Genomic DNA, 16,568 nt, shown 5'->3' on the forward strand with positions numbered 1-16,568 from the left:
AACTCTTCGCATGAGTTGGCCAGAGTACTGGAGTTTCAGCTTTAGCATCAGTCCTTACAAAGAACACCCAGGACTGATCTCCTTCAGAATGGACCGGTTGGATCTCCTTGCAGTCCAAGGGACTCTCAACAGTCTTCTCCAACACCACAGTTCAAAAGCATCAATTAGATCAATTTAAAGATCAGGGAGATTTTAAAATGTTACAAATGAGATGATAATGATAATAATACAATAAATCGGAATTTGTGGGGCATTGTTGAAATATTCTTGAAGAGAAATTTATAACTTTAAAATTTTCTTTTAAAGCAATAAAATGTCATAATTAATTATCTAATTTTCTCTTTAAGTATCTAGGGAGAAAAACAGTAAATTAATCTCTAAGGAAGTAATAGAAATATAAAAAATCAAAATTCATGGAATTGAAAACAGACAAATAATAGAAAATTTGCATAGTAATCAGATTGGTTCTTTGAGATGTTTAAAGAAATGCTGTAGAAGAAAAAAAAATTAAACAAGTAATATAAATTACTAATAGCAGAAATAAATTTAAGGGGGAATAATCACTACAACTGGGAAAGGGAATGGCTACCCACTCAATACTCTTGCCTGGAGAATTCCATGAACAGAGGAACTTGGAGATCTATGGTCCACGGGGGTTGCAAAAGCAAACATAACTGAGTGACTCACACACACACACACACACACACAGTCACTACAAATCTTATGGGAATTAAAAGGATAATAAGGGATTGTTATAAACAATAATATGGCAATAAGTGGGCTTCACTTGTGGCTTAGCTGGTAAAGAATCTGCCTGCAATGCAGGAGACCTGGGTTCAATCCCTGGGTTGGGAAGATCCCTTGGAGAAGGGACAGGCTACCCACTCCAATATTCTGGCCTGTAGAATACCATGGACTGTACAGTCCATCGGATCACAAAGAATCGGACATGACTGAGTGACTTTCACTTTCACTATGGCAATAACTATGACAATATGGGTGAAGATCACAAATCCTTTGTCAAATACAACTTTCCATAATGACCAAGAATAAATTAAACATCAGGATTGTCCAATTTCTATTAAAGGGATGTATTTTATTTAAAAAAAACCAAAACTCCCCATAAAATCTAAGTCCAGGAGATTTCACTGGTGCATTGTGTCAAATATTTAAGAAAGACATAAGACTAATATGCAAAAAAGTTCAGGAAATAGAGAAACAGAATATACTTCTCAACTGTTTGATGTGGCACACATAAAACTATTTATAATAATCTTCCAAAATCTTTATAGGTAAAAATAAATCACAGAAAAAATTGTCATATGTGTATGTATATATATGTACATATATATATAGAGAGAGATGTGGAAGTCTTTTAAAAGTTACTAAACAAAATTAAGCAATATAAAAGTATACATATGACCTAATTTGTTCTATTTCGAGAGCGCAAAATTTGTTTAGCATTCGATTACCAGTGTGATTAGCTATATTAATAAGCTAAAAAAAGGAAAGTATATGATCATACTAATAAGTAAAGAAAACACATTTGAAAAGATTGAATATCAGTCTAGTGTTAAAAAAAAAAAAAACACACCAGTAGTAAAAGGGAACTTCTATTCTTACAGCTAATATCCATACTTAATGAGGCAAAACTGAAGCTTCTAGCTAATACTACTAGCAAAGGAAGAATCTCCACTCTCTCTACTTTTAATGAGCATTGTGCCAGATGTTCTAGATAGAAATAGGCAAGAAAAAGCATAAAAAACATAAATATTGGAAAGAAAAGATAAAACTACCTTTATAAGGAGATGCATGGTTGTTTATATAGATATCCCTAAGGAATTTATGAAAAAATTAATAATAAACCTAGTTAAGAATAATAAGTGCATTAGCAAGATAAAGAATACAAAGATACAAGGTTATAATATTATCATTGTTCCATAGCAAATTATCTAGTGGACTAAAAGATACATTTGCTGTCTCATATGTTTTGTGGTCAGTAATTTGAGAGCTGTGTGTATACTGCTGCTGACTGAAGGCCTTTCATGAGGTAACTGAGATGTCAGCCATGACTGCAGTCATGTAAGTGTGACTTGATTTGCAGGTTAATGTAACGTGGCAGGAACGTTTGGGCTTCCCAGATGGTGCTAGTGGTAAAGACCTCCCTGCCAATGTTGGAGACCTAAGGCACGTGGGTTCAATCAGTCCCTGAGTCAGGAAGATCCCTGAAGTAGGAAATAACAACCCACTCTGGTATTCTTGCCTGGAGAATCTCATGGATAGAGGAGCCTGGCGGGCTGCAGTCTGTGGAGTCGCATGAAATTGGAAACAACTGAAGCCACTTAGAATGGCCAATGGTTCAGTTTTTCACTGCTAGTGGCCAGAACCTTACTTCCTTACCATATGGGCCATTTCACTGAATGACATGGCAGCTGGTTTACACCAGAGTATGCAATCCGAGAGAGAGAGAATAAGACAAAATAAATATCTTTTATAACCTAATCTCAGAAGAAACATGCCATCACTTTTGTAAAATGTATGGGTTACGCAAGGGCTTCCCAGGTGGTGTAGTAGTAAAAAAATCCACCTGCCAATACAGGAGACACAGAAGACACAGGTCTGATCCCTAGGTCAGGAAGAACCCTGGAGGAGGAAATGGCAACCCACTCCAGTATTCTTGCCTAGAAAATGTAAGAGGCGTCTGGTGGGCCACAGTCCCTGGGATTGCAAAGAGTCACACATAACTGTGTACACACACACACACATTGATTAGAAAGACCAACCTTGATTCAGTGAGGGAGGGCACTTTATAAAGGTCTGGATACCAGGAAGTAAGCAACATTGTTACCCTTCTCATCCAAACTACTGATTAGATCAGATCAGATCAGTCACTCAGTCCTGTCCGACTATTTGTGACCCCATGAATTGCAGCACGCCAGGCCTCCCTGTCCATCACCAATTCCCGGAGTTCACCCAGACTCACGTCCATCGAGTCAGTGATGCCATGCAGCCATCTCATCTTCTGTCTTCCCCTTCTCCTCCTGCCCCCAATCCCTCCCAGCATCAGAGTCTTTTCCAATGAGTCAACTCTTCGCATGAGGTGGCCAAAGTACCGGAGCTTCAGCTTTAGCATCCTTCCTTCCAAAGAAATCCCAGGGCTGATCTCCTTCAGAATGGACTGGTTGGATCTTCTTGCAGTCCAAGGGACTCTCAAGAGTCTTCTCCAACACCACAGTGCAAAGGATTAATTCTTCGGCACTCAGCCTTCTTCACAGTCCAACTCTCACATCCATACATGACCACAGGAAAAACCATAGCCTTGACGAGACGGACCTTTGTTGGCAAAGTAATGTCTCTGCTTTTGAATATGCTATCTAGGTTGGTCATAACTTTCCTTCCAAGGAGTAAGCATCTGTTAATTTCATGGCTGCAGTCACCATCTGTAGTGATTCTGCAGCCCAGAAAAATAAAGTCTGACACTGTTTCCACTGTTTCCCCATCTATTTCCCATGAAGTGATGGGACCAGATACCATGATCTTCGTTTTCTGAATGTTGAGCTTTAAGCCAACTTTGTCACTCTCCTCTTTCATTTTCATCAAGAGGCTTTTTAGTTCCTCTTCACTTTCTGCCATAAGGGTGGTGTCATCTGCATATCTGAGGTTACTGATATTTCTCCCGGCAATCTTGATTCCAGCTTGTGTTTCTTCCAGTCCAGCGTTTCTCATGATGTACTCTGCATATAAGTTAAGTAAGCAGGGTGACTATATACAGCCTTGACGTACTCCTTTTCCTATTTGGAACCAGTCTGTTGTTCCATGTCCAGTTCTAACTGTTGCTTCCTGACCCGCATACAAATTTCTCAAGAGGCAGATCAGGTGGTCTGGTATTCCCATCTCGAAGAATTTTCCACAGTTTATTGTGATCTACACAGTCAAAGGCTTTGGCATAGTCAATAAAGCAGAAATAGATGTTTTTCTGGAACTCTCTTTCTTTTTTGATGATCCAGTGGATGTTGGCAATTTGATCTCTGGTTCCTCTGCCTTTTCTAAAACCAGCTTGAACATCAGGAAGTTCCCGGTTCACTTATTGCTGAAGCCTGGCTTGGAGATTTTTGACCATTACTTTACTAGCATGTGAGATGAGTGCAGTTGTGCGGTAGTTTGAGCATTCTTTGGCATTGCCTTTCTTTGGGATTGGAATGAAAACTGACCTTTTCCAGTCCTGTGGCCACTGCTGAGTTTTCCAAATGTGCTGGCATATTGAGTGCAGCACTTTCACAGCATCATCTTTCAGGATTTGGAATAGTTCAACTGGAATTCTATCACCTCCACTAGCTTTGTTCATCGTGATGCTTTCTAAGGCCCACTTGACTTCACATTCCAGGATGTCTGGCTCTAGGTCAGTGATCACACCATCGTGATTATCTGGGTCGTGAAGATCTTTTTTTGTACAGTTCTTCTGTGTATTCTTGCCATAATCCAACTTTTGGCTTTCAATGATCCATTTCTCAGAGTCTATACTCAAAGTATAATATAGTCCTCACCCCCTCCAAAGACCACCCAAAGTATCATTCTATTACAGCATAAATTCAAAATACAGAATCTCATTATGTAAAACATGTGCAGTTGTAGATAAGCCTTAAGTACAACAACCAGAATACAGTTATCCATTTGAAAATCTATGAACGAATGTATAAGCTAGTAGTTCCTTGATTAGGATTCAAAACCCGGGAAAAATTCTCCATAATTTTTATTCTATCCTCTGTACTCTCGATTCTACCCTTCAGGTTATCTTTCTTTTATTATAAAGTTATCTTTCTTTTATTATTATTATAAAGGTTATATATGCTTGCAGCTGCATAGTTTTCTCATCCTTATTTGTGTTTGTGTACATTGGTATCCAAAGGCCTCTTTTAATTTTGTACTGTTTCTGTCCCTTTAATTCCAAACTGCACAGTGTTTCTGTGAATATAACTCTCTTAAATTCTTTATAGATCTCTCGTGAACTTTATTAGGGATTCACTCCATTCGACAAAAACCATATCCATAAATCTCTTCAGGATAAGCGCTTCTTTAACTTGAAATAGCTGATGGACAACCACTTTAAGCTTTAAAATTTTTAATTGTTAAGTTGAGAGCATCTGTGAGACATACTAAAGGTATCCCAAAAAGTACCTTTTGTCTGACTGAACTAGGTTCTCTGCAGCACTATTTTTCACCTTTCAGAATATCTCTGTATCTAGCAAATAAATTTTTAAAGTAATAAAACATGTTTACATCTGGATTGGTATAGTTTATTACATGAATTTACATTTTTATCAGAGTTTATCAAATTGTGCACTTAATATGACAACACATTGAATGTCATCATACCGATGGCACCACGGCCAGTGCTTCCGTTTTGTGGAATTTCCCTTCTTCCCTTGAAAGGCCTGTAAGTGAACTATGCCCATGTCCATTTATTATATAGACTAAGTTAGAGCCCCACTGTCAATTCTTACCAATTGTTATTAGAATTCATTTTTTTCTCAATTTTATAATAACATAATCAACAACAACAGAAAAACAATATAACCCTGTTTTCATATAAAGCAATAAATCAGGGAGTATACTTTCTTTGTATACTCCATGAAGAAGCCTTTAGTTTAGATAAGAGCATCAGTTAGATTCACTAAGAATAAATCGGTTTCTAAAAAATAATGCTCTCCTTACATGAGGCTTACCTCTTTATGAGACTATAAACTTGGTTTGGAAAAAAGATAAGGGGAGGGAAGCATATTTCCATGACTCTTTTGCTATTTAAGCAACATTAACTTTCAATAGTCCTCTGGGAGAAATTAGAGAAGATACAGAAAATTCTTTCCTAATTTCTAGCCTTGTTTCACCCACAAAGTCCCACTGGAGAAGGGTATATTAGAATGGTAAAAATTACAGTTGTTTAAAATCATTGAGATGGGATTATCATTTCTGCTGCTTAATAGCTGCTGCAAGTTGATTAAGGTTTTTGAGTCTCCATTCCATTATATGCAGCATTACCAACAATTTTATAGGGGTTATTTGAACAATTACATAGTAAAATGTATATAATAAGTTATCACAGTGAAAGTGTGCAGTAAATACCCTTAAACATAAGCTACTAAAATGATCTCATTCATTTGTATGATTAATACTATGACAGTATGGTAGAATGTATTTGAGATTTCTTAAACTTGTAAATATACTAGTAAATGTTTTTAATAGGACACTATGTTGTATTTATTGAATGATAATTCAATTCTAATAATTGTTAATAATGGCTATACTAGCTGAAACTGAGAGTAGAAGTATCATTGCCATTTATGTTTTTCTGGCATTCAGTTGTGCTAACAAAATTGACCTAACATTCCTTGTCTAAAGAACTACTACATGTTAATTGAATTTCCTGTTTCTTCAGTATGTAAGAAAAGTTTTTCCGAGAGAGAAATAATGATGGACAGACCATGGTAGTAACAGTTGAGGCAGAGAGAAGGGAAAGGATGTATGATATGTTTTGGAAGTAATGTCAACAGCCATTGCTATGAGTTGCAACTGAAAAAGCAAGAAAGAAAAGAGAAAAAGCAAGGATAACTGAGAGTTGGCCTTTGAGTACTGTGCAGACATTATTGCTCTTTTCTGAGAGTGGGAAGATTAGGATAGGGATAATCTGTGTGAGACACAAAGGGAAATTAGAGTTTTGCTTTGGCCAGGTTGAGGTTGAGATGCTTACTTAGACATGCACATGTTAGGTATCAAATAGAAATTTGAGTTAATGTGTCTGTATGACTCAGATGGTAAAGGATCCACGTGCAGTATGGGAGACCTGGGTTTGATTCCTGGGTTGGGAAGATCTCCTGGAGGAGGACATGCAACCCACTCCAGTATTCTTGCCTGGAGAATCCCATGAACAGAGGAGCCTGGCGGGCTACAGTCCATGCAGTCGCAAAGAATCCGACACAACTGAGTGACTAAGCACAAACCCAGAAAGATCAGGGCTAAAAATAAAGATTGTGTATTCTTGATAATATAGATTCTATTAAAAGCTATGGAAGAGAGAATTTGTGCCTAAAACCAGAATGGGATGCTCCAATATTAAATGATCAGGAAAGAAAAAAAAAAATCAGTATCCAATGAAATGGAAAGAAATGCCAAGAGTGTATATCAAGAAGCTATGGGAAAACATTGCTTTTAAGATAGCCAACTTGAGGAATGATACTGAGAAGTAAATATGATAAGAAAAGATAAACAGTAGATTTGTCAATCCAGTGATTAATTCCAAAAGCATATTACCCAGGCTTTATAAATTTCAAATATGCAGAGCAACTTACTCAGTTAATTTGTAAAGCAAAATTCTAAAATAGAAATATTACCTTTTGCAGCTTGTTCTCAGCTATTAAACTATTGGTTTATTTCTTTTCAAGTCATTGGTCTATGAATTTGAAGGATATGAAAATGAATAATACATGCCCTGAAAGAATTTTTAAAATATGTTTTAAAGTAAAACATGTCTTAATTTTGGAAGGATATTATATATTTTATTAGGTTAAATAAGTATGATGACCAAACATTCATCTTACATGAGTACCTTCCATATTGAGATATTATTCTTTTCTTTAAAAAACTATTATTTATATTACTTAAAATTGTTCTTTATGCTGCAGAGGCAATCTAGTATAGTGATCACAGTATCCTAGTCTGTGCTAGGGCAGGCTGCTCAAATTTGAATATCGAATCACAGTGAGTGAGTATGACTTTGGGCAATGTGTTAATCTCACCATGAAAATCTAGTCTCTCTCTGCAGTGGAATTACCAAGTAAGTGCATGTTTAAAACTACTAGATAATATCAAAGTTTTTCCAAAGTGCTTTCCAGATTGCTCTCCCTTTGGGTATGTTCATGTAATAGAATACTTTATATTCATGTATCATTATGTCCCACAAAGCATATTTTGAACACAACAACCAAGTCACAGATAAATTCATACAGAATATAAAACTTAAAATATATAAACCTAAACAATATGCAAAATTAAATGACATATATTAAAGAATATATATATATATTTTTTAAAGAATTAGGATGTTAAATGTGATAGTCAAGGTAAGAGTATGTGTATAGAAGCAGTGATTAAGAAGAGGTATACATGCAATAGGTGAGGCTTTGTGATACTATTTATTTTATATTCATAGTATATATTCTTATGTGTTTCTGTCAGAGTCATTGCATATGCATACTATTTTCTTATATGTCTTTAACGTTGCCTTAAAATCTCAGTCTTTCCAAATTGTTTGTACTCTGAGTGGCTCCCTGTCTACCAACTCCATCTCCTACAATGCTATTTTCTTCTGTATTTCTCTTCCCATGAAAATTGCAGAAATATTTTGATCATTTCTTTGCCATCAGTGTTTATTTTGGTATTTATTTAATGTTGAACTGAAAATAACGTGGTGAGAAAGGGTACACCAGTCAGCCAGAGAATTCTTTCCTGGTATGTATACTTATGTAATCTGTAGTCATATGTATTATTTTTTTACTTATTAAAAACAAATCACAACCCACAGAGAAGGAGAAGGAACTGGCAACCCATTCCAGTATTCTTGCCTGGAAAAATCGCGTGGATGGAGGAGCCTGGCAGGCTACGGTCAATGGGGTTGCAAAGAGTTAGACACAACTGAGCGACTAACACAACCCACAGTATTAATAATAACTGCCACCCTCATTATACCTGAATATAATTCAGATATATTGTTGTGGTTATGTGTGTTATAATCATATTCAATAATTAATCAAATAACCACTAATATGATTTTGCTATGCATGTCTAACTTTTAACTTTCTTCTTGAATCAAGCATTAATGCCTCAGTTGTAATACAACTCACATACCGTTGTGTAACTTGCGGGGCTAAATCTGACATCAAGATTTTCAGGTTGCAACATAGCAGATACACAGCAGATGGCACCCTACAGGATCTCTGGGGGATGCTAAGCACGTTCAGAATTTTTGGTAGGGGAGGGAAGGAGAGAGCAGAGAGCCATTTAAGCAAATAGCGCTGTGGAAAGCCTGTGATTGTGTTCCTCTGAGACACATTTTTCTTTAAATTGTGTTTTGTTCAGGTTTGAAAATCAGAAACATAGCCATATTTAACTACATTAAAATGCCTATTTTTAATTATCAAGTATATAAAAGATGGTGTTACAAAGTTTGACAACATAATGTAATTGTTTAGGAATAATAATAAACCATAAAGTGTTTGCATGTTTATAGATGTGTAAAGGTGTTTTAACATCTAGTAACTCTTTGTAGATTCAGGCCAGTTATTCCTTAACTATTTCCTTTTAATCTTGATAAAAATGAAAACTTGAGAAAACTAGTATTGACTTTTAGTATAAATTTACTGGTAGAAATACAAATGTTTACTCTTTCAAATATTATAGCTATATAGATTATTTTCTGTTATTTTTAAAGTGAAATAAGGTCTATATAGTGGACTATTAATAAAATCAAAGTAACTCATTGTATTTATGACAAATACATGTGACAACAAATAGATACATCTATCTTGTTCTCTTTGATTAGATGAGCTTCTATAGGTAAGAGGAGGTGAGAAGTTTAAAATAATAATTATTGTGAAAGATTTTATTCGTTTACTTCAAAAACAGACAAATACATATTTTGTTACCCATGGTCTTCATTAGGGATCAGAAACTCTTTCTGTAAAGTCATGGCCATATAGACTATATTGTAACAACTGAATTAAGTTGTAATAAGAATGCAGTTGGCTTCCCAGGTGGTGCATTGGTAAAGAATCTGCCTACCAATGCAAGAAACACAAGAGACACAGGTTTCATCTCTGGGTTGGGAAGATTCCCTGGAGTAGGCAGTGGCCTGCATTCATGCTAAGTGGCTTCAGTGGTATCTGACTCTTTGTGACCCTATGGACTGTAGGCAGCCAGGCTCCTCTGTCCATGGGATTCTCCAGACAAGAATACTGGGTTGTTGTGCCCTCCTCCAGGGGATCTCCTGATCCAGGGATCAAATCTGCATCTCTTTTTCCCCTGCATATTGGCAAGTGGGTTCTTTACCACTTGAGAAGCCCTGCTCCAATATTCTTACCTGAAAATTTCCATGGACAGAGGAGCCGTGGGGTACAATTAATGGGGTCACAAAGAATTGAACACCTGGGCTTCCTAGGTGGTGCTAGTGGTAAAGAACCCATCTGCCAATGCAGGACACGAGACGTAGGTTCAATCCCTAGGTCAGGAAGATCCCTAGGTCAGGAAGATCCCTAGGTCAACTCCTTAGGGCTGCGAAGAGTCAAACATAACTGAGCATACCCACACACGGAAATCTTACTTATATCTACAACGATTCAGCAATGTTATTTTATTCTATTTTATTGAGTTTCTTTGACAAGCATTATTTTTCCTCTTATTAACAAATTTTACTGTGAAGATTAGATTTAAATTGTATCTGGCAATGGAAAAGTCTAAATAAATATCAGTTTCCTTTTCTTCCCCCACCTTTTAAAAACTTATTCTTTTTTTTTTTTTTTTTGGAGTGACTACTCTCAATTTATTCTTTTTTATCAAAGTTGTTTCAGTTATTTTAGGCTCTCTGTCTTTCCATATACATTTTAGAATTAGCATGTCTATATATAGAGATTATCATGTTAGGTGAAGTAAGCCAGAGAAACACAAATATTAATATCATATATCATTTATATGTGGAATCTTAAAAAATGAATGATATAAATGAACTTACACATTTAGAGGTATAAATGAACTTATATACAAAGTAGAAATAGACCCACAGACATAGAAAATAACCTTATGCTTACCAAGGGGGTTCAGTAGAGTTCAGTTCAGTCGCTCAGTCATATCCGACTCTTTGCGACCCCATGAATTGCAGCACGCCAGGCCTCCCTGTCCATCACCAACTCTTGGTGTCCACCCAAACCCATGTCCATCGAGTCAGTGATGCCATCCAAACCATCTCGTCCTCTGTCGTCCCCTTCTCCTCCTGCCCCCAATCTTTCCCAGCATCAGGGGCTTTTCCAATGAGTCAGCTCTTCACATCAGGTGTCCAAAGTATTGGAGTTTCAGCTTCAACATCAGTCCTTCCAATGAACACCCAGGACTGATCTCCTTTAGGATGGACTGGTTGGATCTCCTTGTAGTCCAAGGGACTCTCAAGAGTCTTCTCCAGCACCACAGTTCAAAAGCATCAATTCTTCTGCACTCAGCTTTCTTTATAGTCCAACTCTCACATCCACACATGACCACTGGAAAAACCATAGCCTTGACTAGACAGACATTTGTTGGCAAAGTAATGTCTCTGCTTTTTAATATGCTGTCTAGGTTGGTCATAACTTTCCTTCCAAGGAGTAAGTGTCTTTTAATTTCATGGCTGCAATCACCACCCTCAGTGATTTTGGAGCCCAGAAAAGTAAAGTCAGCCACTGTTTACACTGCTTCCCCATCTATTTCCCATGAAGTGATGGGACCACATGCCATGATCTTAGTTTTCTGAATGTTGAGCTTTAAGCCAACTTTTTCATTCTTCTCTTTCACTTTCTTTTTTTTTTTTAATTTTATTTTATTTTTAAACTTTACAATATTGTATTAGTTTTTCCAAATATTGAAATGAATCTGCCACAGGTATACCTGTGTTCCCCATCCTGAACCCTCCTCCCTCCTCCTTCCCCATACCCTCCCTCTGGGTCATCCCAGTGCACCAGCCCCAAGCATCCAGTATCGTGCATCGAACCTGGACTGGCAACTTGTTTCATACATGATATTATACATATTTCAATGCCATTCTCCCAAATCATCCCACCTTCTCCCTCTCCCACAGAGTCCATAAGACTGATCTATACATCAGTGTCTCTTTTGCTGTCTCATATACAGGGTTATTGTTGCCATCTTTCTAAATTCCATATATATGCGTTAGTATACTGTATTGGTGCTTTTCTTTCTGGCTTACTTCACTCTGTATAATGGGCTCCAGTTTCATCCACCTCATTAGAACGGATTCAAATGTATTCTTTTTAATGGCTGAGTAATACTCCATTGTGTATATGTACCACAGCTTTCTTATCCATTCATCTGCTGATGGGCATCTAGGTTGCTTCCATGTCCTGGCTATTATAAACAGTGCTGCGATGAACATTGGGGTACACGTGTCTCTTTCCCTTCTGGTTTCCTCAGTGTGTATGCCCAGCAGTAGGGTTGCTGGATCATAAGGCAGTTCTATTTCCAGTTTTTGAAGAAATCTCCACACTGTTCTCCATAGTGGCTGTACTAGTTTGCATTCCCACCAACAGTGTAGGAGGGTTCCCTTTTCTCCACACCCTCTCCAGCATTTATTGCTTGTAGACTTTTGGATCGCAGCCTTTCTGACTGGCGTGAGATGGTACCTCATAGTGGTTTTGATTTGCATTTTTCTGATAATGAGTGATGTTGAGCATCTTTTCATGTGTTAGTTAGCCATCTGTATGTCTTCTTTGGAGAAATGTCTATTTAGGAAAACTGGTCAACCACTTGAAAAAGAATGAAACTAGAACACTTTCTAACAGCATACACAAAAATAAACTCAAAATGGATTAAAGATCTCAATGTAAGACCAGAAACTATAAAACTCCTAGAGGAGAACATAGGCAAAACCCTCTGACATACATCACAGCAGGATCTTCTATGACCCACCTCCCAGAATATTGGAAATAAAAGCAAAAATAAACAAATGGGACCTAATTAAACTTAAAAGCTTCTGCACAACAAAGGAAACTATTAGCAAGGTGAAAAGGCAGCCTTTAGAATGGGAGAAAATAATAGCAAATGAAGCAACTGACAAACAACTAATCTCAAAAATATACAAGCAACTCATACAGCTCAACTCCAGAAAAATAAATGACCCAATCAAAAAATGGGCCAAAGAAATAAAAAACTTATTCTAACATTACTTCTAAACTTGTTACCCAGAATGAGATTTGATTCCAGCTTCATAGCACTTCCATGATTCTTATTTTCTTTAGAACTGGTCTTTGATTTTGGTGGTCCTGGCTTTTTCATGTTCTGGAGCTGAAGCCTGGCCCTTAAGCCCTCAGATTTGGGGTGGAGATTATTTTGCTGTTCACAGAATTTCCAAATACTGCTAAACCCCTGATCAAATTGCATGGTTTTATAGTAAATTTTGTGTAGATATCAGTGAGTAAATAATATGTCCAGATACAGTACCTATCTTTAGATTTTAAATCTGCAAAATTTTGTTTTTAAGAAATATAAATGTTTGCTGAAATAAAGTCTGTCTTAAAATCATTTTCTTGCAAGGGAGTCTATGTTGTAGGAATGATTTTCTTAGCTTTTGTTTGCAGCCAAGATAGGATTTTCATTCATGTCTATCACCCCCTGGACGATTCTGCTTTCCCTCAAGGTGGCACTTTGTCTAGACTTGCTACTTATGATTTAAAACATTATTTTAATAATGTAATCTAGGATGGAATTTAATTATAATTCAGTTACCTAATTATATTATGATACTTATTACTTATTTGGGGCTTTGCAAATAGCTCACAGTCAGCATATTGCATTGTTTCACATAACTCTTGGAACATATACCATAGTCTAGACACATAACTATAGTTAAAGTATGATCTAATTCAGTATCTGCTGAAGGTTCTATGTCCCAGTATACCTCTATTGCTTATGAAACTTTAGGGTATTCTGAATATTAAGGCCTATTTTTCTAATATTACTATGCTTCCTCATTCTCTGCACGTTCTTTGAAAAATAAGGATGTTAGAAATCTCCTTGGTGGATGCTATGTCAAATTTAACTGCCACTGGTGAGATAATTGCAACCTGTAAATATTTTTAAATTGTTTCTTCCAAACATATCTCTTTACTTAGTTGACATCCAAGGCTATCTGTCTTACTGGTAAATTGTTTAGTAACTACCAAAGTTGCATTTTTTTTCTCTCTCAAGAAAACTTCAGAATAGAAAGCAGTTTTTTTTGATAAAGAATAATGGGGAAAAAAAAAACACTTAATGTTGCTATGGATACATATAAATGTGGACCACAGGCCAAAAAACTGCTGGCATTGATTTTGGGACCAGAAATCCTGTACATAACATCTACATCTCTGTCCACACAGCAAATATAAGGATTCATTGTTTAAAGATATTCATTCACACAAGGAAGTGTCAAGCGTGGATTTGAGAATATTGTAATATTAGAAAATGGAAGAAGTACCAGGATGCCAGCTGTGTGTGTGTGCCCCGACATGGGTGTGCATGTACATGGGTGTATAGGTGTGTTGGGGGTTGTTGAGCATAATGTTATTTGTGTTTATTGTGGTTGAGAAGTGGGGTTGAAAAGTCTTAAAAACAGCTCCAAAAAGCAAACACCCTAAGCATGTAGTTCATCTATTTGCTTCTTTCCTTGCAAATTGGACTTGGGCCTATTAAAAGATCCTTGCTGCTGCTGCTGCTGCTGCTAAGTCACTTCAGTCGTGTCCGACTCTGCGAGACCCCATAGATGGCAGCCCACCATGCTCCCCCGTCCCTGGGATTCTCCAGGCAAGAATACTGGAGTGGGTTGCCATTTCCTTCTCCAATGCATGAACGAGAAAAGTGAAAGTGAAGTCGCTCAGTCCTTACAACCTTGCAAAACATAACAGGATGCTCATAAAAGGCACAAGAAGACATTTGTCCACATTCACAATCTTACTTCTGAGTCATTTCTTGGTATCCTATTGCCATCTCTTACCTGCTTTCTTCCCTTGCATTTGACTCTGATTTTCACCTTTGTTTCCTGTGCACTGATACTTCTCTCTCTTAGTGGTAAAGCAAGGGATAGATTACCTTTTCACAATCCATGTCTTACTATCTTTTATATTAGCTTTCAGACACTTCATATATTTTTACTACCTTCAGGGAATTCTTGGTTTGAATGACCGAATAGAGCTGGAGTGACCTGGGTTCCACTTTAATCTTATAAGTATCTTTTTGCATAAGACTTACAATTTCCAGATCTTTCCTCCTCCTCCCTACCCCACCACACACATCCTTTTCACTGTAAATCATAGCCCAAGAGAAAGGGTGTTTTTCCATCAGTGCTTCAGATAGTCACAGTCTCTCAAATCCTCATGTATTCCCCCATCAAATTGAAATCCTTGTCATGGAATAATAAGGAAGCATTTAGCTTTAAGAAAACCTCACTTATCCTTTGTTGTTGTTCAGTCACTCAATCATGTCAACTCTTAGTGACCCCATGGACTACAACACACCAGGCTTCTCTGTCCTTCTCCATCTCCTGGAGATTGCTCTAACTCATGTCCATTGAATCAACGATGCCATCCAACCATTTCATCCTTTATCGCTCCTTTTGCTCCTGCCCTCAATCTTTCCCAGCATCAGGGTCTTTTCCAATGAGTTGGCTCTTTGCATCAGGTAGCCAAAGTATTTGGAGCTTTAGCTTTGCTTCAGCATCAGTCCTTCCAATGAATATTCAGGGTTGATTACCTTTAGTAGTGACTGGTTTGATCTCCTAGTTGTCCAAGGGACTCTCAAGAGGCTTCTCCAGGACTTACCTTATTTTATGTGTGTGTGTGTGTGTGTATATATATATAAAATGTATATATATAATGTATATAGTTGCATGTACATAAAATGTATATACTTGTATATATATATATATATATACATATATATGTATGTATATATCCATTATATATCCTTATATACATATATATACATTATATCTTTATATGTATACATATCCATAATGTATACATATGGATGTATACATTATACCCATATATATACATATATATCCATTTTATGTATATTTTATATCTATATATATTACTGAGAATTCTTTTCCATCATTCCTATAGCAGTTCATGGTAAATTAAAACTGTTTTTACTGATTTTAAACTTCTGTGAGTCTTTTACTAGGTAGAAAGTGAGTTAAGTTGACTGTCTGCAATGAGCTCCCGGAAACTTTTTCTGTAAGTTTACTGAGGGTGAGACAAAGGAACAAGAATGCTACTCCTGTTTGTGTTTGAGGAGTAACTCTGCTATTTCTGTAGTTTGTTTCTCTTTATCTTTTTTCCCTCAGATAGATATATGTGACTATGCTTATTATCTTTAACAGGATTTTGTGGACATCAAAGAGATATCGATTAATTTAGCATCTGTTACTATGTTGAATTTCTTAGAAATGCTATTTATACTCTGCTCCGAAAATGAAAACAAAACAGTGGAACACAAACTGTCACGACTTTTTTCCCAAAAGTGTGCTGTGTGATTAAGCACACAGGTTAAGGTTAAGTAATGTGAATGAAATGGAGTGAATACTCAGTAAAGATAAATCGTTCTGAAAATGGGATCCATTTGTGACAAATTTGAAAGTAGTATTGAATGTCTCAAATGAGTACAAAATATTTCTTTAGAGGTAGCACTGATTGCAGGATGGGGCATAGGAAAATAAAAAGAAAAATCAGGAAATGTCTATTTTATACTTCATTAGGACAGATTCAGATGAGCATTGTCAT

At 36.6% G+C, this 16,568-nt stretch overlaps 1 protein-coding gene across 1 annotated transcript in view; it reads left to right on the forward strand.

Moving 5' to 3' along the window:
- The window catches only part of CCSER1 (coiled-coil serine rich protein 1), a 1,463,256-nt gene that overhangs the window by 539,894 nt on the left and 906,794 nt on the right, over nucleotides 1-16,568 (forward strand). The window lies entirely within an intron of this gene.

This window comes from Bubalus kerabau, chromosome 7 (genome assembly GCF_029407905.1).
Source record: "Bubalus kerabau isolate K-KA32 ecotype Philippines breed swamp buffalo chromosome 7, PCC_UOA_SB_1v2, whole genome shotgun sequence".
In the NCBI taxonomy this organism is placed as follows: Eukaryota; Metazoa; Chordata; class Mammalia; order Artiodactyla; family Bovidae; genus Bubalus; species Bubalus kerabau.